The following is a 25,346-nucleotide window of genomic DNA, read 5'->3' as shown; positions in this document are numbered from 1 at the left end:
GAAGGTGATAGGTGATGAAGGATAGCCTGTCATGCCAGTGTTATTCCTGTATCAGCCAAGAGAGGGAGGAGGACGGAGGAGCCAGGAGGAAAAGAGGCTCCAGGCAGAAAGAACAGGCTTTGAGAAGCTCTGGGTAAGTGAGAGCTTGCAGGGCTATGGAGGTAGAAAGAGCCTGGTGTGGTTGAGCTAATCAAAGCAAGGTAGGAGTCATCCAAAAATAGGTTGGGGGAGGGGCGGGGAATATTTCGACTCAGGCAATTTTGACCCCAAGGATGTTTTGAATGCAAACATTTTAAACCAAAACATATCAATGCTGAAGACTTGGGGGAAACTACTTTGAACACTACTCAGTCAAATTAATTCCTTGATCAGACTTTTCCCTTTCTGCCACGTAGTACAGTTAAACAAATCTCCACGTTTTTCATCCCACTTTAATTCTACTGCAACTGTTATTTATTTTTTATCAGCATCAATTCCTTCTACATTTCGTAGCTGTGATTTGATTCATCCATCAGTTTGGGAAATGCAGGCTGTTGACATTAGGCTTTGCCATTGTGCCACTTACTGGGTAAGATCCTACTCCATTTAGAAAGATTTTTTTAAAAAATCTGCCTTGAAGATTAAATTCTCTTGTCCGTTTTATTCGATAATGAATTTTCTTGTATCTGGCTCTGATGGTTGTCAGTGTTGCTAGGAATATTTTTAGGTGACGAGTAGTATTTATATCTCACTTAATCTATGGGAGGGACTAGTAGAAAGGGCAACTGGGGGTACAGGGGGATAGAAGGATTTGTGGGAGGTGAGTTAGGTCTGATTCTTCCATGCTAGAGTAAGGATTTTCCCAAAGTAGAAAGTTGTTGTTTGGGGAAAGTTGGGGGGGGGGTTGTGCAGGGGGGGGGGCAGTGGGGATGAAGTTGGCAGTAATTTTCAAGATACAGTCTCAGAAACTTTTCTACCTGGACTAGCCTCAAACCATAATCCTTAAACTTCCAGCCTCCTAAATAGATAGGAATGGTGTGAGCCACCAGCATCTGCTTAACCTTTGGAGAGGGTGTGTGTGTGTGTATGTGTGTGTACGTGTGTACGTATGTGTACGTGTGTACCAGGGCTTGAACTCAGATCCTGACTCTTGCTAAGTTTTCTTGCTCAAGACTATCACTCTACAACTTGAACCTCCATTCAGGCATCTTTTTGCTGATTAGTTGTAGTTAATTGGAGATAGAGTCCCCTAGACTTTTCTGTCCTGGCTGGTTTCAAACCATGATCCTCTAGGTCTAAACCTCCTCAGTAGCTAAGATTACAGTTGTGAGCTACCAGAATCTGGTTTGACCTTTGAGTTTTTAAACAGAAGAATGAGGAATTCAGGTCAGACCTGAATTTTGTTTTGTGCTAGTACTGGGGCTTGAACTCAGGGCTTAGGCAGAGTCCCAGAGCTTTTTCACTCAAGGCTAGCCATCTACCACTTGAGCCACACGCATCTTCACTTCTGGGTTTTTCTGGCTAATTGGAGATAAGAGTCTCACAGACTTTCCTGTCCAGGCTGACTTCAAACTACGATCCTTAGATCTCAGCCCCCTGAGTAGTTATGATTACAGGTATGAGCCACCAATGCCTGGCTCCAGACCTCAAAATTTATTTTTAACTTTTGTAGAGCTGAGAATGGCACCCTCGTGCATACTAGCAAGTGTTCTACCACTAAGCTACATCACCCCAAAAGCCCCAATGCTCAGTTTGTTGTTTTTTGGTCCGGTCATGGGGCCTGAACTCTGGGCCTGGGCGCTGTCCCTCAGCTCTTCAGCTCCAGGCTAGTGCTCTACCACTTGAGCCACAGTGCCACTTCCGTTTTTTTTTCTTTTTTGCTTATGTGGTGCTAAGGAATCGAACCCAGGGCCTCATGAATGCAAGGCAAGTGCTCTACCACTGAGCCACCTTCCCAGCCCCCCAATGCTCAGTTTGTATATCAGTTTGTACATTGGAAGATGAAGTGGGGAAGTGGAGGCATGGAATGAGGTGGCTGATCTCCCCCCGCCCAACCCAATCCGGCAGTAGAGAAAAGACAAGATTGAGGAAAGGTTAGGGGATCACAAAGCACATCACTCATTGCTATTCACTCCAGAATTACAGGCTCCCCCCAGTGACCTCAATGCTGTACCCCTCACCCTTAGTGCCCACCCCTCACTTCCTCGTGGTGTGGAGATGGCTCCCAGACCCCCTCGACGCCACAGAGTCTGGCCCCAGAGTTTGTAGAGGGTGGAGACCAGGAACTGGGATGTCCTCCACAGCTGAACGTGGCTGCTGCAGGTCAGACCTGGACATCCTGCTAAGGGAGTGGAAAGCATAGAAAATGCCCACTGACCCACCCAGCTGGACACACGTGGCTAGAGCTGCCAGGCAGCCACAGACCTGGCATCAGAACAGATCCAGACACAGAGAGCTTGTCCGGCTGTGGCTCCAAACTCAGGGTGTGACCCTGGACAGAGGTACAAAGAGGCCTCTGTCGGTGTGGGGCACTGTGCCCACCTGGGCCAGGCGAGGCTCCTGAGGAATAAGAGAGGTAGCTTGAGAGTTCTGGAAGAAAACAAAACAAAACAAAACTTGAAGTGATAAAGACCCGAGATTTCAATATCATCTGGACAAGCTCTTCCCATCCTTCATCCTCAGTCTCCCCAAATGGGTTTCAATCCCAGCTTCCCAGGCCTGCCATGTTGTCAGGATCCAGGTTGTTGACTGACCAACTAAACATGAAGCACATACAGTGCTTAATATGTGCCTGTTTGCTAAGCTCTTTACAAGTACTGACTCATTTAATCCCCTTAATGACCCAGTAAGAGAGGTACTATTCACCCTTATCTTACAGATGGGGAAACTGAGGCGCAGAGGTGACCAAAGTCCCACAGCCAAGAAATGGCCCAGGTAGGATTCAAACCTGGGCAGTATGGCTATAACTGTCCTGTCTCTGGAAAGGAAAGGATAGGCAGTCCCTAGTGAGACACCTGAAGTGGGTGTATGTGGAAGGGTCTCGGTTCTTTGTTGTTGTTGTTGTTGGTCATGGGGCTTGAACTCTGGGCCTGGGTGCTGTCCCTCAGCTCTTCAGCTCAAGACTAGCACTCACAACTTGAGCCACAGCACCACTTCCAGTTTTCTAGTGGTTAATTGGAGGTAAGAGTCTCACGAACTTTCCTGCCTGGGCTGGCTTTGAACCGTGACCCTCAGATCTCAGCCTCCTGAGTAGCTAGTATTACAGGTGTGAGCCACCAGCGCCCAGCGAGGGTCTGGATTCTTTGAGGAGATGGAGGAATGTTTCCTGGATCACCTTTGCCATGTATGTTGTCTTTGTTTTTCCTTGGTCATGGGGTCTGAACTCAGGGCCTGGGTGCTGTCTCTGAGCTTTTTCACTTAAGACTAGAACTCTACCACGTTGAGCCACAGCACCACTTCTGGTTTTCTAGTGTTTAATTGGAGATAAGAGTCTCATGGGAAGATGGGTGTTGTGGCTCATGCCTGTAATCCTAGCTACTCAGGAGGCTGAGATCTGAGGATCACAGTTCAAAGTCAGCCTAAGCAGGAAAGCCAGAGAGACTCTTATCTCAAATAAACCACCAGAAAACTGGAAGTGGTGCTGTGGCTCAAATGGTAGAAGAGCACTAGCCTCGAGCTGAAGAGCTGAGGGACAGCACCCAGGCCCAGAGTTCAAGCCCCACCACCAACAACAACATAAAAGAATCTTATGGGCTTTTCTACTGAACTGGCTTTGAACTGCGATCCTCAGATCTCAGCTTGTTGAGTCACTAGGATTACAGGCATGACCCACCATCATCCAGGTGAATGTTGTCTTTTGTTCTAGGACTTAGGCCTTAGGGCAGTGCCAGGTGGGCAGTGGGAAGAGGGAAGTAAGACTTCACAGGAAGAAGCTGGGGAGATCCAGAGCAGGGGTAAAGCTTGATCATGAAGGGCTGCTGGGGACAGTGGTCACCAAAGCAGGCTGGGGTGGATTTGCATTCCTTAAACAAGGCTGAGTCGCACTCTGGGGTGCAGGCTTGGTGCTATAGACAAACCGGCCTTATAGCTGGGACCAGTGGGGCATGAAGCATGGTGTGGGACATCACAGGACATAGAAGTAAGGGGAGATCTGAGAGCATGAACAAGTCTCCAACTGGAGATGGGAGCAGGGCTTCCCAGCCTGAGGCCAGCAGTGAGCAGTGTGGGCCCTGCAGTGAGGATAGGGTGCTGATTGGAGGGCTCCCAAGGCCATGCTCAGAGTTCAGACTTACTCTACTAAAGGAAAAAAATGTACCTCTGACTGTTCCCTAGAACTCCCTGGGTATTGTTAAGAAGAAGGCAGATGGCTTCCAGGCACCAATGGCTCATACCTGTTACCCTAGCTACATAGGAGGCTGAGATCTGAGGATCCCAATTTGAAGCCAGTCCAGGCAGGAAAGTCTGTAAGATATGTATGTCCGATTATCCAGCAAGAACATCTGGGAGTAGAGCTGTGGCTCCAGGAGTAAAGGGATAGCCTTGAACAAAACAGTTAAGAGACAGTTTTCAGGCCCTGAGTTCAAGTCCCAGGACACACACACACACACACACACACACACACACACACACGCACGCACGCACGCACGCATGCACGTAGATGCTAAGTCCCACCCCAGAGCTCTGAATCTGAGGCCCTGGGATGGGATCCAGATGAAGATGTCCAACAAGCTCCCCTAGTGATGCTTACATAGCATCTCTCTGGAGATTGGGAAGCCTGCCTGGATGCCATGACTAGGTCCTTAGCTGCACCTCTGAGACACATGAGCAGAATGGCCCAGGCCACACCCTTATCCAAGCCCATAGAGGCCGTGGGGAGGGGCTCAGGTATTAGAATTTTTATTCCAGTGAGCAATCATTTGGGACTCTCAGGCAGGCCTGTCCCTTTGCCAACCGAGCCATCCTTTCCCTCAAGAGGCCTTCCCTGACCACCTGTCTCCTTCAAGCCTTTCTCATCCACCTCATGTGCCTTTCTGCTTATTGTCTGTTCATCCTCCTCCTGGACTACCTGGATTTGAAGGCCCTGTGAGGGCCCCTTGGGGCTTCTATTGCTGAGTCCCAATGGAGAGAATGGTGGGGGGAGGGGGAAGGCTGTATCACCTCTTCAGTGACCCACTAATTAGAAGCTCTTGGGCCATTTGGCAGATGGAGAGGTGAAGACCTGCTCAAGGTCACCTGACTTTAGGGCCCAGGCTCTGTCCTCTGCTCTCTCCTGAGAAGCCTCTAGAGGCTGGACAGAGAGCCAGGGCACACTGGACATGTTGGCACAGCTCATTGGCAAGGTGTTTTCTGAAACCCCTTGGCTGACTTTGAAAGGCTCCCTTTTTCCTGGCCGGTAACAGGCAGCAGGCTGCGTTGAGAGGAAGGTGCTTTGATGTGGACAGCGCTGCTCCCTGGCCAACAAGGTGTGCTGTGGCCACCCCATCATCTCCCTCAGCCAGTGGTTTGGAACCTCTCTTCTGCCTCCTGCCCCAGGTGCCCCCCCATCCCTCAAGGTCATCCTTAGCCTTCCCTTACCTCCATCCTTCCAACATTATGATGGTTATGTTGTTTCTCATGCTGATAAAGGGGAAGGACTTCAAGACTCAGTAGGGTGGAGTGGTGGGAGGATCCCGCTGGACAAACTAATTAAATAAAAGCTTCAGGAAGTGAAGGGTGGGTAAGGGAACCATGAAGGTCTTAATTTCCGCAGGACTGATTCTGGCTGGTAGTCAGGGCCTCTGCCTGCATCTTCTCAATGGTGCTCTTTAAGTAAGAGGAAAAGGAGTGGAGGTCCAGGGAGGACTCTTAATCTTTACCTTCCCTTCTAGACAGCAATACAAGGAAGTCTTCCTAGTGAGCTGGCTGTCTTCTAAAGAGCTGCTGTTGCAACTAATATTCTGGGGAGTGGAGTCACCCTTACTGTTGGACACCCCGATTCCTAGCCTTTTCTCCAGCTCTGGCTTTCTACCCAGTGGGATAAGGAGGTTAAAATAATTTCTGTTGCCTTGGCAACGGACGCATACTGGATATAGCTCTGGACTGGGAAAGGTTGGGAGTAGATTGGCAGCTATGGGTGGTAAGGGGCGAGGGGTGAGTCTTAGATCTGAGAATGGGCACCACCACCACCTGGTCAGGAAGAGTGAGGCGCTTGGTGAAGGTTTTTGTTGTTGGTGGTGGTGGTGGTGATGGGGCTTGAACTCTGGGCCTGGGTGCTGTCCCTGAGCTCTTCAGCTCAAGGCAAGTGCTCTACCATTTGAGCTACGGTGCCCACTTCCAGTTTTCTAGTGTTTAATTGAAGATAAGGGTCTCATGGACTTTCCTGCCCAAGCTGGCTTTGAACCGAGATCCTCAGCTCTCAGCTTCCTTAGTAGTTAGGATTACAGATGTGAGCCACCAGCACCTAGCTTGGTGAAGTTTTTTAGCCCTCTGCCCTGACCTGTGTTTCCTTCCATTGATTTTTAATACATAGTGGTGTATTAGTGAAGTTCTTTCTGAGTTTTATCCTTATCCTGCCTGCTGTAACTAATGATCTCATCCCTCAGATGGCCATGGATCTTTACAGCTTATAGGGGATTTTCCATATGTTATCCACTTAATCTTCCCCGATGTTAGCTATAGGGCAGGAGAGTTAGGCCTTAGAATTGTTACGCCCGTTTTACAGATGAGAAAACAGAGGAGCCATTTTCCCAGCCACACAGTAAATGGTGGAGTTGGGACCCAGACATAAGCTTGCCTAATTTAAATCCAGTTCCCAGGAGTCCTTCCAAGTTATACCCTGCCCCTCCAGACAATCTCCTTCCTTTGCCCCTGCTGCCTCCCGTTCCATTGCACCCTAACTCAATAGCAGCCCAGGCCTGGAAAAGTCATCCTGTCCATTCCCCTGCCCTTCAGCCCCTATTCAGGTGGCAGAGCCCTACAGAATCGTGTCTGCTGCTCCTGTAGACTTGACCCAGGAAGGGGATGGGAAAGTCAAGTGGGAGCTAAGGGTGTCAGCTGCTGTGCTCCTTTTTGAGAAAGGCCTTTGAACATGTAATGTGATAATCTCCTCCTGAGGACCTCGCTTCATCCAAGAATCCATTAGAGACCTCCCAGAAGGAGCGGACACGCCCACCTTCCTGTCCCTCCTGCCAGCTGGAGGGACCTGAGTCCACTTCCGGTTTCTAGAGCGTAGCTGAGATCCCTCCTTCAACCTGGATCAAGGGGCCCTCCAGGCTTTCCCTTTCTATCTGGGCGTTTAATAGTCTACAAATGTGCTGCTGGTCAGCCTGGTGCTGAGGCTGGTGTGATCACCTAGGAACTCAGTCCAGCAGGGGCCAGGCAAGGAGGTCACCGAGTCACCCTCCCCAGATGTACTGGCTGGGAAATCAAGGCCTGTGGCTGTTGTCTCCACAGCATCCCTGCCTAGAAGCCAACCAATTAGCACCATGTCTGATTCTATGCTCCTAGCATCTGTCTAATTATTTGGGGATTTATGTCCCCCGGTCACTGTGAAGGACAACTGTCCATTTGGAGGAGCCTGGCCAGGCTGAGCCCAGTGGTGCAGAAGGTGGTGCCATCCTGCTTCAGGCAGGGTGGGGATTTGATTTCAGGGGGATTTGTAGCCAGTGGGGAGCCGCCCTGGCCACATGGTGGCTCCAGGCTATTTTAGGAGGCTGAAGGTGGGGGAGGGACCAGAACTTGTTGGAACCATTAGGGAGTCTGTCCTTTCTGAAAGGACCCTGGACGAATGGGCCGGGATGGCTGACAGAGGTTGGAGTTTCTCCTACTCTCTGGGAACCCAGGGATCCAGGACTAATCCTGGAGAAGCTGCTGGTGGAAGGGAGCTAGGGTACTTCTGAGCGCACTCACTTCCACTGGGGCCTTAGTGTTATAACAATTATTACAGCCACATCATATCTTTATAGTCAATGTTATATTTATCTAGCCCTCAGGGAAGTTCTCTAGAGTGTGTGTGTGTCTGTGTGTGTGTGTGTCTGTCTGTCTGTCTCTCTCTCTCTGTCTACCTCTGTCTCTGTGTCTATATCTGTATATCCTGGTCCTAGGGATCGAACCCAGGGCTTTTCTGTTCTTGCTTGGCTTTTCCACTCAAGGCTGGCACTCTACCACTTGAGCCATTACACTACTTCTGGCTTTTTAGTGGTTCATTGGGGTCTTTCGGGCTGGCTTCAAACTAGAATCCTCAGATCTCATTCTTCTGAGTAGCTAGGTTGGTGTGAGCCACCAACACCAGCAGCCTCTGGGGTTTTAAAGCCAGGCACTCCAAGCCCCTGCTCCATTCCTCCATGAACCCCTTTGAGCCTCAGTGTCCCAGCATGTAAGGGACCTAATCAGCGATGCCTCCTGTATTGATTGGACACTTATTATGTCAAGGATGCTCACACATCACCCTCTGCACCATGACATGTTCATGCCTTGTCTTGTGGATGAAGAAATAGAAGCTCTGAGAGGGAAAGTAACTTGTCCAAACTCACACAGCAAGAACGAGATACCTGGTCCGTTTGTTTCATCCTCACAAAGAATAGGCTCATTTGTCAAATTCAGTCATGAATATTAGTTGTCTCCCGTGTGCTAGGCACTGACCTAGGCTTGAGGATTCACACACAGACATAAAGAGAAGAAAAGAAAACAAAAAACAAACAAACAAAAACATGGGGCTGGGAAGTAGGGAACACTAGAATGCCCACACTGGAGATTCAGTGGCTTTATTTAGACTATGGGTCATTTTCTGGCTGGAGGAAGGAGAGAACCAGGGGGGCTGATTCCTCATAGGACAGGTGACAGAGGGAAGGGGAGCCAGGATCACCTGGCACCATTTCTAGGTAGAGATTTTCTGTTTTAGCTTCTACCTTACCCCAACATTTTGTTTATTATTTGTTGTTGCTTTTAATGGCAGGATCTCAATAGCCCGAGCTGGCCTGGAACTTGAGATCCTCCTGCCTTGGCCTCTCAAGTGTTGGGATTATGGCATGTATCACTAGATCCAACCTCACCCCTTCCTTTATAGGAAAAAAAGGCCACCGAGCATATTAGACGAAGAAGGCCTTTGAGACACCGTGGCACAGAGAAGAGATAATGTAGCCTCTGGAGCTGGAGAGATGGGACAAATCCCAACTTCAACTCTCTATAGCAAGTTAACCTCACAGAGCCTGCCTGTCCATGTCTTTAAAATGAGGAGAGTCTCACACTGACCTTTGGGGGTCACTGAGAAGATAAAGTGCATTGATAAAGGTGTGGGAAGGGTCTTGAATGCCGAAGGCGGGCTGCCAGCAGCAATGGTTTGTCTGTGTGCAGAGCTGGCATTTAGTAGTGTTATTCCTAGGTATCTAGGTGAAACCATGTCTTTGTGGGCAGCCCTAAGCTGGCACCTGTGGTTCTGCTGAGTGATTTCAACAGGATTGGCAGAATGGAAGAGCTAGTGGCATCAGCTTAAAGGCTGGTGCCTACATCTCCAGGCTGGGGCTATTGGCTTGATGGCAAAGCTCTTGCTTAGCATGAATGAGGTCCTGGGTTCAATCTCCAGCACAGAAGGAAGGGAGGGAGGGAAGAAAGATTGCTCACTTGAGGACTGGGGTAAGGGAGCTGAACTCACCTGTACATCAACATAGAAATGGACCTGGGGTTTTTATGGACACACAGCTCTATATAGAGTTAATGCAAGTCGCAAGTAGGTTAAGAAGTGGCAGCATTGATAGAGGACAGAGTTGAGGCAGGACGAAGTGGTGCTACTCCTCTTTGTTCTGTCCCAAGGATACAAATGCCTAAATAAGTTTGGAGGGATATAACTAGGATAATGAAACACCTGGAGACCATTTATTCAATGGAATTTTATTAAGCTGTTTAATTCAGGTCACATACTGGGCAGCAGGTAATGTCTGGAACTACCCTGGCTTGGGAAAAAGACTCAGTGTAATAGGGTAGTTAGGACAGTATGGTTTCGGTAGGAAGCTGGTTTAGTACCTGGGATACATGCATGGTAGGGTCCTAGACAAGGTACCCTGGGCAGAGGATTTTGGAAGGCCTCCTGGGGGAGAGAGCATGTCAGGGAAAGGATATTAAGAGAAGTGGGGCTTTAGCTGGGAGAAAGCACTTCTTGGGGAGAGGCTGCCAGCCACGCTGAGCTGAATGTGGAAGTTAAGTGGCTTTTGTGTGTGTGTGCTACTGGGAAGCAGATCTAGGACATGTCCATAATATTATAGGAACTCAGATTCCAGCTCCCTAGAGGCAGTAGCTAGCCAACAAAATAGACATGCCCTCTTGTGGGGGAGTGGGCTCATGGGAATGATCAAGAAGAGGCCAGGCAGTAATTTGTCAGGGTTGCTACAAAAGGGACAGAATGACCTCTAAGGTCCTTTCCAAGTCTGAGCAACTGTAGTTCTCCACTGACAGACACAGGGCGTGGGCTGTGGTAGGAAGCAGTGTGACAGGATCAACTTAGAGGATGCTTGTGCTGTGGGCTGTTGAGTACACAGAGTATCCGGTGATTGTGATTGTCATTCCTCTCCCCCTTCCCCACCCCCCACGAGTACACAGGGTTTACCCGAACTGTTGGCCACTTTTGGATTTAGTTTTAAAAATGCTTTTGGCAACTGCTTTATAAAGACGTAATTCTGGGGGCTGGGAAGGTGGCTCAGTGGTAGAGCGCTTGCCTTGCATGCCTGAGGCCCTAGGTTCGATTCCTCAGCACCACATAAGCAAAAAGAAAAAAGCTGGAAGTGGCGCTGTGGCTCAAGTGGTAGAGCGCTAGCCTTGAGCTGAAGAGCTGAGGGACAGCACCCAGGCCCAGAGTTCAGGCCTCACAACCGGACCCAAAAAAAAAAAGATGTAATTCTGACAGGCTCATGTCTGAAATCTTAGCTATTCAGGAGGCTGAAATCTAAGGATCACAGTTTTTGTTATTTTTCTTTTTTATTTGTTTATTTTTGCTTTTATTTTTGTCGATCATAGGGCTTGAACTCAAGGCCAGGGCTCTGTCCCTGAGCTTTTTCAGCTCAAGGCTAGCACCCTACCACTTTGAGCTGCAGATCCACTTCCGGTTTTCTGGTGGTTAATTGAAGGTAAGAGTCTCACAGCTTTTCCTGCCCTGGCTAGCTCTGAACTGCAATCCTTAGCTCTCAGCCACCTGAGTTAGCTATGATTACAGGCATGAGCCACCAGCACCCAGCTTGAGAATCACAGTTTGAAGCCATCCTGGGCAGGAAAATCCCTGAGTTCTCTTATCTCCAGTTAACTAGCAAAAAGTCAGAAGTGGAGCTGTGACTCAAATAGTAGAATGCCAACCTTGAGTGAAAAAGCTAAGGGATAGTACCCAGGCCCTGAGTTCAAACCCCAGTACTGGACACACACACACACACACACACACACACACGGGACACACACACACAGGACACACACACACACACACACCCTGAGGAAGAAGTCCTGGGAGACAGGGAGGCAATGCTCTGCTCAGGTATCATGGAGTTCCCCCACGGTGGGACTTTCTCTGGATGACCTGTCCACCTGAGGTCTGCCCCATCACAAAGTGGGATGTGACCACATCTCAGAAAGCTAGAGTGGCTTCTGGCCCCTTCCTAAAGCTTTCTCTCACCTTATTGCCTTCATACAGAGAGTTGGCAAGGGATGCAAGATCTCAGGCGGCAGCCCTGTCCTCTCCTATCCCCTCCCTTCCCCTCGCCTCCCCCCACCCCCTTTCTGCTGGCTTCATGCTCCTGTGTGTGTTGGAGAAGGGCCTTCCACAATGAAGTTTCCCTGGCTCATCCTCTGGTTCCTAGGAATCTGGTGTCTCCCGTGTGGTGTTCACTCTCCCTCTGGCTTCGCCCCCATCATACATAGGAAAGTTCTCCAGCCCTTCTAGCTCACTGAATGCTGGACCCATCTGGACTAAACAGGTGCTCATGAATGTCAGCTTTCTCCTCTTCCCGGAGCTTCCCCACAAACAGGGGTCCCGGGCGCTGGTGGGCTAGGAAGAGGGAGGACACTCGTCTATGTGCCCCATTCTTCAGCCCGGGGAGCCCCTAGGCTTCCGCTTTACCTCCTCTCCCGGGGGGGGGGGGACCCCTCTCCGCCTGCGGCTGGCCCCGGCTCCAGGCGGCAGTGCGGTTCTTGGACCTGCTCCACGCGGGCCGCCCGGGGGCGGGCTCGGGAGACAGGCGGGTGCCCAGGACACTTGGGACCGGGGCTGATCGGTCCGTGCGCCTCCGAATCGGCCCGTGCACCTTTGGGTCGCCCGGGGCGGCTGCTGCTGGCGCATGGGTTCAGGTCCACGTGGGTCCCCATCGGGTCGCAGTTCAGGTAGGCGCGGGCCGGGCTCTGGCGCAGGGTCTCGGGTGGGGAGCTGGGGAGCGCACACCTGCCTCTCCATCGCTGACCACAGGACTTAGCCTGATGGAGCTGGGGGGAGGGGTTGGGAGCATCACGTGATCCGTGTTAAGGTGGCTCGGGAGAGTTGGGGGGGGTCCTGCCCCCACCCCTCCTGTGCCAGAAACTGAAGCAGAAACTGAGGTGTGGGGAGAGGACAGCAGCGAGGGTGGTGAGGTAAGGCCTTGCGGTTCACTCCCCTGGGGCGAGGGGAGTGAAGGCCACCAGGGACACTGTGACTCCCACCTGACTGGAGAGAGGGGCTGGGAGGGGTCACCCACCACCTTTTCCTGAGGAGTTTAGAAAACCCAAGAGTCTGCCCCTGTCAGCTCCAGGGAGTGGAACAGAATGGAAAGTTGGGGGGGGCGGGGAGAGGGCTCTTGTACAAGGGGCACACCTGCTACCCCTCCCCTCCACCTGTGTCTCCCACCCCCCAGGCTTTGGGAACTTTCCCACCCCATCATCCCTCTTCCTTCAGAAGCCTGATGCCTCATCTACAGCCAAAGGGCCAAGGGGCACTGAAGCGGGGGGGTCTTCCTGGCCTGAGAGTGAGTGGGTGTCACCCCATCTCCCCCACCCCATCTACAAATCTGAAACATTACAGGACCTTCCATCCTCCTCCTCTCTCTGTCCCTCCAGGATTCCCTGGCTTGGAAGTGGTGGATGGTGGAGCTATCCTAGGCTGAGGGTGGGTTTGGGTGGGAGTTGGGCCTGGAAGGGCAGGTTGTGTATGAGGCTGCCCATGCCAAGATCCTGGGCTCTGGAGTACTTAAGGGCCTGGGGCATGGAGGGACTTCTCTGCAGGCTGACAGGCAGCCGTGTAGCATTCAGGTTTCCTAGGCTTTGCCCAGCAGCAGAAGAAGAAAAGGGTGTGTCAAAGCTCACCTTCCCAGATGCTCTGGGTTTCCACGGATGATTCTGCCAGGAGAGATGCAGGCAGGAAGTCCTTCTCAAGGATGGCTTGGTGGGGGGACGTCTTTGCCAGAGGACTCTCCCTGATCAGGAGAGGCAGCCTCTTTATCTTTTGGGGGGATCAGGAGAGAACAAGGCCTCCTGGGGGCCCCCGGACCACCATGGGTGAAGTGAAGACAGAGTGGGCACTGTTGTGTTTCCTCAGTGTCTGTCCTCCTTTCCTTCCTTGGAGCTGCAATGTTGACTTCCAGCAGTTCTTAGTCAGCTGGATCCTCCGCACCCAGAAGTCCCCAGCAAAGGTGACAAGTTCCCCTTGTCACCACTTCAATAGGAAGACAGACATGGCTGTCTGGAGTTTGCCCGGTGGATTCCTATATCTGGTCCCTGCTGCCTGGGGTAGCTGTTCAGTCCCAAGCCTCCTGTTCTGGTAAAGCAGGGGTGTGTGGTCAGAGGACTGGTGAGGCTGATCCCCCTTGGATCATCCCATTCCTCTGGGTGGTAGGGGGCTCTCAGGCTCTTCCCCCAGTTTCTGGGGCCTCCAGATAGCTAGGCTGGCTGCCGTGCACTTGCATCCTGACCTGACCTGACCCACTGGGAAGGTAGTATCAGTACTTGGACTTGAACTCAGAGCTTTGTGCCCTTGCTTGGCTTTTTCTCTCAGGACTGGAGCCCTACCACTTGAGCCACATTTTCACTTCTGGCTCTTTCCTAATTACTTGGAGCTAAAAGTCCTACACATTTATTTTTTTTGGGGGGGCGTTGATCTTGGGGCTTGAACTCTGGGCTCTGTCCCTCAGCTCTTCAGCTCAAGGTAAGCACTCTACCGCTTGAGCCACAATACCACTTCTGGTTTTCTAGTGGTTTATTGGAGATAGAAGTCTCAGGGACTTTCCTGCCCAGGCTGGCTTTGAACCATGATCCTCAGTTTTCAGCCTCTTGAGTAGCAAGGATTACAGGTGTGAGCCACTGGTGTCTGGCAGTCCTACACATTTGTCTGCCCTGAGGCTGGCTTTGAAATAGATTCTCAGATCTCAGACTCCTGAGTAGTTAGGATTATAGGTATGAGCCCCTGGCATCCTGCTAAGGTGACATTTTTATAGTGTCCTAAAGGTGATGCACATTTTTCCTATAGTCACCTTCTTATTCTTTTTTTTTTTTCTGCTGAGATTCAGCTGAATTGTCTCTGAATTGCTACTTGTAACTCTGTCTACAAAGGCCCCAACCGATCAGCTCAGCCCAACCCTTTCTCCTTGAAGACAGAGAAACCACAGCTCAGATGGGCAGGGACTGGCTCAAGATGCACAACTAGCCAGACTGCCTTCTTAGAGGCAGGCCTGGGACTGGGAGGCAGAAGGTGACTGTTGGCAGACATGGGGGGAAATGCCAGAATGTAATTGGGCTCATTAAGCGTTTGCTGAGGGAGCCCTTCATACTTTGCCAAAGGCTGGGCACAGGTCTGGAACCTTCTTCTCTACTTATCCATTTGAGAGAAACAGTCTGCTCCTGAGGATCCCCTTTTCCAGAATGCTGTCAAAACAGCCCTTTATTCCAAAGTCCCTTTCTAGCCCATCCTTCCTGGACAGACATTAAGACTCTTGCAGAGGCTGGGATCCTGAAGTACATTCGTCACCCAATCAGAAAGATAGGGAGCGCCTGAGTGCTCCCTCTCTGCCTCCCTTCCCAAGCTCTCCATAGACAGAACACAGACAAGACCAACAGAGGCCCTGGCCTTCCCCAGATCTCCAGCCTTTGTGTGAGGCGTGGCTCCCTGCCATGGTCCAAAACTTCCTCCCTATAGCAGTCTCTGCTCATCTCTCAGAGAAGGAGGAAAACAATGAGATTTATCCTTTCCTTGTATAAATACCAGACAGACAGGCAGACAGATGCGTCCATGCATGCTTTTAATTTTTTTTTCTATTTTTCTCTCTCTCTGCTTTCACCATGCTCTTATTCCCAGCTCTGCCTCTTCTCCCCCCAGGATGTAGCAATCCACTATCTGGCACCGGCTCATGATAGGAGCTGTACAGCCCTGACCCTCTTCCTAGGATCCCTTCTGTGAATCTGTGAATCCCCTCCCCAACCAGAAATTCCAACCAGGACTTGGCAGGCCTTTAGAAGAGGTGGGACAGGGCAGTGGTTAAGGGCTCTGAGTCAGACGAATCTAGGTAAGGTCCAGCCAGAAAACCTTCTAATCTATGGTATAATCACTGAGGTGGATCATAGGTTAACCATAGTGCCTATCACATAGGGTTGTTATGAAGTTGAAAAAAGATCCTATGTGTGAGGTACCTGGGGGGGGGTGAACCCACAACAGAGCTGTTATTATAAACAAGAAGTGGCCTAAGCAACTGGATGGTGAAGAAGGCAGCAGAGAAGCTTCTAGAATCTGCTCCTGTGCTTTCTGTTTTATTTGAAGCCAACCCTCTGTCCTGTTCTGGGACTCAATTTCCTTCACTCTCAAATCACCAGGCACCTGTGACCGCACAAAGGGAATGTGTGGATGAGGACGTGTCCCAAGTGTAGGTCATGCTGGAGTGAGTCATGTTTTTACTGAGTAGGGGCCAGGGCAGGGGATGGGCGCTAGCCTGCCTGCCATCCTAGCAAGAGTTAGACAGACCCATGTGTGCCCTAATACTTGCCCATCCCTCCAAATTTTCTGACTGGGAGTCTTGGCTAGCCAGAGCAGGGTAGCTCTTGAGGGGACAGCTGGGAAGGTTAGATCAGGCAGGACAGGCCACAGCAGGCCCAGAAGTCTGGCTGGGGGACATGATTAGCCCAGGATCTAGGCAGCCCTCTGAGCCCAGAGGCTGTATATCACAGAGGTTTAGTCAGTGGTGTGGCAGATATTTGTCTGTTCTCTTCGGCCATATCCCCGCCTGACTGTCATAAATTGTACTGGGTTTTTAAAATATCCCTGTCCCCTTGCTGGCAACCAGGCAAACTGGCCTTGGTGTGGCCAGGAAAGTCTCATCCCTCTGAGGTCTCCACCTGGCTTGGCCGCTGACACCTGCGCCACCCCTTCCATCCTGAGGGCCTGGGACCTCCTCCCTGAAGCTGCTTCCTGCTGGGTGGGGGTGGGAAGTCTTGCAAGGCAGATGAATAGCTTTGAGAATCACTATCTAGAGGTGAAAGATATTAACTGTTGGTGGTGGGCAGGGGCTCCCCCTTTGTGCTTCTCATACGGTGGTGGGAGTGATTTCTTCAGGCCCCTGTGCCCTGGCACGGCTCCAGGGGCAGCCTAGTTGCCCTTTCAGTGTGGAAAAGTGGGATGGACCCTGCCCAGGGGGATCTTGGTTTACCACCTCTTACTTTCTCTGTAGATGCTCACTGCGCCCCCTGGAAGCCATCACTGGTACTGCAAGGTGGCTATACCACCCTGCAGCAGGCTTGGAACCACACAAAAGTCAGAACCACAGGGTCTAAGATGAGAGTGTGTTGTGTAGACTGTGTTCAGGGCCTCAGTCTCCACACAAAACACCAATGATGCCCTAATGCCCAGTGGCCAAGACAGGAGAGAGCATCTAGAGCCATGTGGAGCAGGAGTTGGGATAGCATACTGTCATTATTTGTGAACGTCACCCTGCTGGGTATCAGGGCGCAGGAAGGTTGGGTTTCTGGCCAGTGGCTGCGGTGTCTCCATTAAGTGCCACAGGCCTGTCTGTCTCAGGGTTGACAGTTCCTGCCTCAGGGTAGAACTCTGGCTTCCCGAACTTGATTAACACCACCTTTCCTGCTGCTGTATCTCCCCCAGGGCCCATCTCTAAGACTCACAGCTCTTTGAGCTTCACTTCTGTGACTCTGAGTCCCCAGAGGAAAGTTGTTTGTGTTTGTGCTTGTGCTGATACTGGAGCTTGAACACAAGGATGTGGACATGGTTTCTGAGCTTTTTTTTTTTTTTACAAAAAGCTAGTGCTCTACCACAGCCCTACTTCTGGCTTTTTGCTGGTTCATTGGAGATAAGAGTGTCATGAACGCTGGGAAGGTGGCTCAGTGGTAGAGCGCTTGCCTTGCATGCCTGAGGCCCTGGGTTCCATTCCTCGGCACCACATAAGCAAAAAGAAAAAAGCCGGGAGTGGCACTGTGGCTCAAGTGGTAGAGCGCCAGCCTTGAGCTGAAGAGCTGAGGGATAGCGCCCAGGCCCAGAGTTGAGGCCCCACGACTGGACGAAAAAAAAAAAAAAAAGAGTGTCATGAACATTCCTGTCCAGGCTGGCTTTGAATTGTAATCCTCGGCCTCCCGAGTAGCTAGAATTACAAGCATGGTACCTGTAATTCTTGTTTTTTGTTTTTTTGGTCCAGTCATGGGGCCTGAACTCTGGGCCTGGGCACTGTCCCTCAGCTCTTTAGCTCAAGGCTAGCGCCCTACCACTTGAGCCACAGCACCACTTCCGGCTTTTTTCTTTTTTGCTTATGTGGTGCTGAGGAATCGAACCCAGGGCCTCATGCATGCAAGGCAAGCGCTCTACCACCGATCCACCTTCCCAGCCCTGGTACCTGTAATTCTTGCTTAGCTTTTATCCTACTCAAGTCTGGTACTCTATTACTTGAGCCACAGCTCTATATTCTGGCTTTTTGCTGATTCATTGGAGATAAGAGTCTCAGAGTGTTGTTTTTGTTTGTTTGCTATTGGTGAGGCTTGAACTTAGGGCCTGGGTGCTGACCCTGGGCCTCAACCACTTGAGCCATAGTGCCACTTCCAGCTTTTTTGAGTAGTTTATTGGAGATGAGTCTCCTGGGTTTTTTCTGCCCAGGCTGGCTTTGAACCACAATCCTCAGATCTTAGCCTCTGAGTAGCTAGGATTATAGGCTTGAGCCAACACCCGGCTTCACAGCTTCACCGAGGTGTGTGTGTGTGTGTGTGTGTGTGTGTGTGTGTGGTTTGTTGTTGTTGTTTTTCTAATCCAGGGTTGCTTTGAATCTTAATCCTCAGATCTCAGCCTCCTGATTCGGATTACAGTTGTAAGCCAACAGCAGTGGGCTAAAATTCCTGCATTTCGCTGCTGCTCTGTAAGCAGCAGCATAACTCAGTTATGCTTCCTTTGGCCATTCTTGGGTTGCAGGAGGTAGATGAAAGCTGGAGGCTTCTCCAGGAATACAATATACCAGAAATCTCCATTACTTGAGCCCCTCCGACGCTTTCTTTGTGTTCACAACCACTCAGCCATTGTCTTTGTCTGCCTGTCTATCTACTCAGGAATGAAGCGGCCACTGAGCCCATCTCCCCCAGTTGAGAAGGAGCCTCCTACCTCTGGAGCTACTGAGTGCCCTCCTCCAACCCCAGAACCACCTAAACCCAAACGGGAAAGGAAACGGCCCTCCTACACACTCTGTGATGTCTGCAACATCCAGCTGAACTCGGCAGCCCAGGCCCAGGTGCACTGCGGAGGGCGGGCCCACCAGCGGAGGCTGCGACAACTCAGCCTGGGCAAGATGCCCTCAGGCCCAGGTCAGTGTGGACGGGCGCTGCTCCCATCAACTCGGCTTGAGTCCCACAGGGAAGGTTCTCTCTAGGCTCCTCAGAGAGGCTCTGGGTCTATGACTCTTTGGGGGTGAGGATGCCTTTAAAGGGTTTTAGGGTCTGAGGATTCCGAGTTTGGTTTTCTATCTAAATGATCCTTCCCAGGGGTGTCTCAGGATTGAGGGTCTTTAGGCCTCTTCTTGAGGTCATTTTAGTTATGGGGGCTTACCCAGTAGGGTTTTTTGGGGGGGATTTGGACCCTTTAAACAGCATTTCTCTAGCCTGGTGCCCCCTAGCAGGGAGACTTTCAGACAAGGACTTCACCTGTGGGATATCTCAGGCTCCCGCTCTGCCCAGGGTTTACAAGGGCCACAGCACTGTCACTGAGGACTAAGAGGAGGCTTGGCCTCTTCCCTTGTGCCCTGGACTCCTGGCCAGGATTTCTGCCTCTCCCTGGTTGGGGTGACTTTGCAGAGGTTTGGCTGCCAGCACTGAGGGGCAGCTGGCTGCAAGGCAGAGTTCTGGGGGAAATGGGTGAATGCACCCATGAGGGTGATGCCAGCTGACAGGCACATGGGAGCCATGGGGAAAGTAAGAAGCCAAACTGCAGGCTGACAGGGGAAACAGATTCACAGCAGGCCTGGTGGGGAGGGAGCTGGGAGGCCTCCTCACTTCCCCTTCCTGGGGAAGGCTGCACAGACCCAGCTTGCAGCTCTGCTCAGTGGCTTTGCCAAAGGCTGCACTACTCAGCTTGGAGGAGCCTGTGACAAAACCACTGAGCTCAGACACCTTGAGAGCTGCCTTTTCTTTGGGGGACATTCATGGCACATCCACTGTCTCCCCCTCCACACACAGCGTGCTGGAGGCAAGAGATCAGCCCAGAGCCTGCCTCTCCTAGCACCGCTGCACCCCGAGATTGGGCCTTACTTTGGAGCTGAGCCAGACATGGAAAGAGCAGATGGGTGTTGTGGATACCACGTGCCTCCCTTGGGCATAAAACCTCAGAGGAAGCGGGTGGTGAGCCTGAGAATATGGACATTCCAGGCAGGGGTCACAGCACAGGCAAAGGACAAGGATGCACTGACGAAGGGGACCAACTCCTCTACCCAGGCTCTTAGGCTGGACATCAAGGGTGTGATTGAGCGAGAGAGTATCCGATGGTTGGATGTTTCTAAAGCATGTGGTTAGGGGGTGGGGGATGTGTGTGGAGGGAATTCAAAAGTCACTCATTCTGCTGAGGGTGTGGCTCAAGTGGTAGAGAGCCTCCTGCCTACCAAGTGTGAGGCCCTGAGTTCAAATCCTCGTACCACCAAAAAATCATCACTTCACTCAATCATCAAATATTTGTTGATAATCTTTAAGACATAAACTACTTGAGGCACTTAACACTTTCTTTCTGGTTTTTTTTTTTTTGCTGGTCCTGAGACTTGAACTCAGGACCGGAGCACTGTCCCTGAACTTTTTGGCTGAAGGCTAGCATTCTACCACTTTGAGCCACAGCACCATTTCCAGCTTTTTGGTAGTTAATTGGAGCTAAGAGTCTCATGGAGTTTCCTGCCCCAGGATGGCTTTGAACCTTGATCCTCAGATTTCAACTTCCTGAAAAGCTAGATTTACAAGTGTGAGCCACTGATGCCCAGCTGGATTCACACTTTTTTAAGGTATCATATCTGTGTGTCAAGAAAGAGCTAGCATGCGGGGTGTTGGTGGCTCATGCCTGTAATCCTAGCTACTCAGGAGACTGAGATCTGAGGATCGTGGTTCAAAGCCAGCCTGGGCAGGAAACTCTGTGAGACTCTTATCTCCAATAAACCACTAGAAAACTGGAAGTGGCACTGTGGCTCAAGTGGTAGAGTGCTTGCCCTGAGCTGAAGAGCTCAGGGACAGCACCCAGAGTTCAAGCCCCACAACTGACAAAAATAAATAAATAAAAGGAAGAAAGAAAGAGCTAGCTAATAACTTTACACATAGATGTGTTTATCCTAAGATAGTAAGAAGCTTCATTAAGGTACTTCAAGAAGCCAGAGGAGGCTGTGGTGATCCAGGAGGGTTAAGAGTTTGAAGCCAGGCCAGGCAGAGATAGCTTTAGACTCTTATCTCAAAAACAAAAGAAAAAAAAAATCAAAGGTTAGAAGGCTTGCCAAGTATATACAACACCTTGGGTTCAATCGTACACCGCCCCCCCGCCCCCATGCACACAAATTCAGAAAAGGGAAAGAGAAGCTGACAATAATAGCTTGGAGAAGAGATGACATTGATGATGAATACTGAAAGGAAGAGGTCCACCCAGGCGGAGACAAGGGCCTGAAAGTCATGGTAGTGGGTAGAGGGTGGGGCGATCCTGGTCGGGGTGAGCTGGTGATCCTGGGATCCTGGGGCCTTAGTTCCAAAGATCATCACCCTTCCTGAAGTGTTTTGGGCAGGAGTTGTGTTTCAGATACTCTTGGTAAGGGACAAGGCTGTCTTAGGGTTCATGAAAAAGGAAAAATGGTGGCATGGAGAAGCAAGTCCTAGAAGCTTTTGTGTAGCAGAACTGTCAAGATTTGGTGATCCAAGAACTAGAGGGACCAGGGGGAGGAAGTGGCATGGATGATTTGGCTAGGGCAGTGCTGTGGGTGGCAGCTCTGATCAGTGTACAGAAAGAGGGTGCCAGAAGGAAACCAGGGGCTACTGGACCAGCAAGGGGTGGGGTTGGCTCGGAAGAATCAATGTCTTAGGGGTTACCAGGAAGCATAATGCCTGGTACTCCAATCTAAAGGGCTCCATCAGGACTGCTTTAAGTCGTCATCCATCTAGGTATCTCTCCATCTGTCATCTCTAGCTCTGGACTGGCTCCACACAGGTTGTAGGGACCCCCTCCTGATGAATGCTTGGTGCCTGATCCTGGACAATCAGGCACTCACAGGCTAGGGGTAGGGGTCTTAGACATGGAACCAGACCTTTCTACTGCCCATGCTCTGAGGAATGGCCAGCATCAGGGCAGCATGGTTGTGTCTAGGGCCACATCAGAAGGGCCTCAGATTTTGAGTAACCCCAAATTCTGGCCTCTCTGCAGGGAGTACCTATTCTCTCCATTGGTCTGGTTAATTCTGGGCCTATAATGGTCCATAACCCCCTGCCATGGTGTCTCCCCCACTGCCCTTGGCTGTCTGAGACCAGGCAATCCCATCAGGAAGATGCTAGCAAATACCCCATGGTGGGAGTTGAGTGAGGAAAAATGGAAGAGATTGGCAGTGGTCCTGAATATGGGCTCTAGTCAGGTCCAGTATAAGGATTAGACCAGCATGCCACGCCCCTTTCAACAAAGAGCAGGGGGCCCTCAGGGGAATGAGGACTGGAGCTCCTGCAGAAATGGAAATACGGACCCATGCCTAGTTGGGGGGGGGGCTGGTTAAGCGTGAGGAGCCCTTAACACACCTTTTCATTCCTAGACACTGGTGGTCTGAGGCTCCATACCACACAAGACAAAACATCCCAGCTCTGTAACAGCCAGGACTTGTGCCCTGGGAACTGTCACTTTGATTAGGGGCCATTGGGGCTAGAGGCTTCTGCAGCGACAGGAGTCACAGGCAGTGGGGCAGAGAGGCTGTCTGTGGGAGGGAGACATGGAGGGGGATGTGCGTGGCTCTTCCTTCTCTTCCTTCTCTGGGCAGGGACCAGAAGCATCCTTCCTCAGCTACACCCAGCTCCTGAATTCTCACTCCCAGCCCTGAGTGAGCCTGGGATGTTTGAAGGGGTCCGAAGTGGGAGAACTAGCGGGTATCCCACCCCATGCTTTCCTATCTCCTCCCCTCATTCCTTTTATTCTTCAGGAATGAATTTTGCACCTTCTTTTACCCCCATCTCAAGGTAGGGAGTGGGGAGTGGGGAGGGGGAATACCCAAAGTAAGGCTGATCCTATTGACCATTATACCCTGGGAAACCCCCAAGTGCTTCTTCAGTGTATGCAAACAGATGAAGTTACTGGGCCCAGACTTTATGGCTTTGACTTCCCATGGGTACCTAGTCCAGGTGCTATGACCACCCCTCCCTCTGCCCCCAAACCTGTATCAAACAAACTAAACCATTTCTTCACATATCAGGACAGAAGCTCCCACAGCAGGACACCCCTGGGGGGCTAGCAGGTGGTGACATTCAGTTCTCACTTTGGGAATACTGGGGCTCCTAGCAGGAAACATACACAAGGCCACACTGCTGGGGTGAAATGCCAGGTACCTCTCTCTCTCTCTCTCTCTCTCTCTCTCTCGGAATCCTCCACCTCTCCCCACCCTGGCTGGCCAAGGAGAGCAGCTAAGAGACTGACCCACAGCACTTGGAGAGCGAATGGGAATGGGGTGGCCCAGAGAATAGAAGCTGGTGTCCATCATGACGATGCCACAAGTGCTGGAGGCCCATAGCCACTCTTCTGTCTTGTACCTTCCGAACTGAAAGGGGGAGGGGGGAATCCGCAACCACAAGTGGGGAGCTGCTAGCCATCTCCAGCCTCTTCAGGTGGCTAGGGTGTGGAAGGAGAGCTTCTTAAGTCCAACCTTTCTCTCCCTGACTCTTGGCAGGACTAAGTCAGCCATCTTATTTAGAGCTGACCCAATCCTGTCTCCCATCATCCCTTGCCAACCTGACACCAAAAGGAGAGGCGGGGACTTTAGAAATGAAATAAACTGCCTGGCGCCAGTGGCTCACACCTGTAATCCTAGCTACTCAGGAGGCTGAGATTTGAGGATTGGGATTCAAAGCCAGCCTGGGCAGGAACGTCCATGAGACTCTTATCTCCAATAAACCACCAGAAAACCGGAAGTGGTGCTGTGGCTCAAGTGGTAGAGCGCTTGCCCAGGCCCAGAGTTCAAGCTCCCCACCGACCAAAAAAAAAAAGAAAAGAAACTTTGGCTGACTGAAATGGCCAGAGGCACCTTGGGTGGGAAGTACAAGGCAGATGGTAGGGAGGACGGGAAAGCAGAATGGATCAGACTATAATGGACTCCAGACATAGCAAAGATGACTACAAGCTGTTGTGGTCAGATTGGCAGGATGGGATGTACTCATTCCATCACCCCATCTCCTTGCACTTGTACCTCTCTAGATCCTGCTGGGCTGAGCCCTCCTCTCCTTTTTGGCTAGAGCCATACCCTTGACCCCAGACATCAAAAGACTGTGAGCTGAGGTCACACCTGAAGTCACTAGCTGGAGGTACTCCTCCTCAGCCATTTCCCACAGCTGGATCGATTTCAGTCTCATCAGGAATAGCCTGTAGCCTGCCCTTTACCCCTCAACATCTCCCTGGGTTGCCGGTTCCTTCTCAGTGGCATGCCCTCCCCATCCTGAGGTCTTCAGGTACCCAGCTCAAAGAAACTGTGCTCCCCCATCCCCACCCCTACCTCACAGGCCACTCCCACCCCTACCCCACAGGCCACTCCCACTCCTACCCCACAGGCCACCCCCACCCCTACCCCACAGGCCACTCCCACCCCTACCCCACAGGCCACTTAGAAGTTCTTGCAGGCTACCCAGTGCCTCCTGTGGCATCTTCCTTTGTGGGCAGGTGACAGAGGTTTCCCCACACTTCCCCTGGAACTCCCAAGACATCCCCTCCCCCAGGTGTGACCCTGACCATGGGCACATACACCCTCCCCGCTCCATACCAGACCACCAGGACACCACAGGCTGTCTGGGTAGAGAATTAGGGGGCTTAGTTCAGATCCCTGCTCTTCAAGAAGACAAAGATTCTGTCTCTGTGTCTGGGTGGGTTAATTAACTCTGGGCTTGAGTTTCTCCACACACACACACACACACACACTCTCTCACACTCACACAGCTCTTTCCGCCACCCCGCCCCACTCCCCCAGAGCCCCTTCCTAACAAACCTGTTTTCCGAAGCTGCTGCCTCCAGTCCCCCCTCAGAAGACCTGCTTTGTGGTATTTGGTATTGGCTGCCCCTGAGATTACAGGTTATTGTCTGGTGGAGACAGGATGCTGAGGGGGATGGGGACCAGACAGAGCCTGGAATGTGAGAGGATCCAGCTGTGGGTTTGGCTGTCTTCTCTCCTTGTCTCTCCCCACCCCTACATGTCTCCCCCTCCCGCCCCCTCTGGTGCCCAGAGGCACCAGGTGCTCAGGTGAATACAGAGCTAGCTTTCTTCATCAAGAGGCGGAGGAAAGGGGCACTGGAGGAGAGAAGGGACTAAGCAGGGATGTTGGAAATTCCAGCAGAGCAGATGAACTCCCTTCTTCTTCCTCCTACCAGCTCCAAGGCGACAATTTCAGCTCCCTTCCCTTCCCTCACCCCCAGGACCAATGCTCGAGGGCAACTCTCAGCTGCTTCTCAGCGGCTTCAGTTTCCCCTTCAGCAAAAGCAGATCAATGTAAGAGGATGTCCGAGGGAGAATGAGGAAGGCTGGGGTAGGAGAATGGGGGCTCTTGCAGCAGCATCCCTGAGGCAGGGGAGCTGGAAGAACCTCCCAGAAGGCAGGAAAGGGGTAACAGCAACTCTCCTCCTGCCCAGGAGGTCTCTGGGGACAAGGTCAACCCTTCCATTCAGCAGCTGTGGCACTAGCAGGGTCTCCAGGGGGTGGGAGAGACCTCAGGGGCACCCCCTGGTCGTCTTCTCC

The sequence above is a fragment of the Dipodomys ordii genome, unplaced genomic scaffold (assembly GCF_000151885.1).
Source record: "Dipodomys ordii isolate 6190 unplaced genomic scaffold, Dord_2.0 Scaffold7, whole genome shotgun sequence".
Lineage (NCBI taxonomy): Eukaryota > Metazoa > Chordata > Mammalia > Rodentia > Heteromyidae > Dipodomys > Dipodomys ordii.
Note: the sequence above shows the minus strand (reverse complement) of the source record.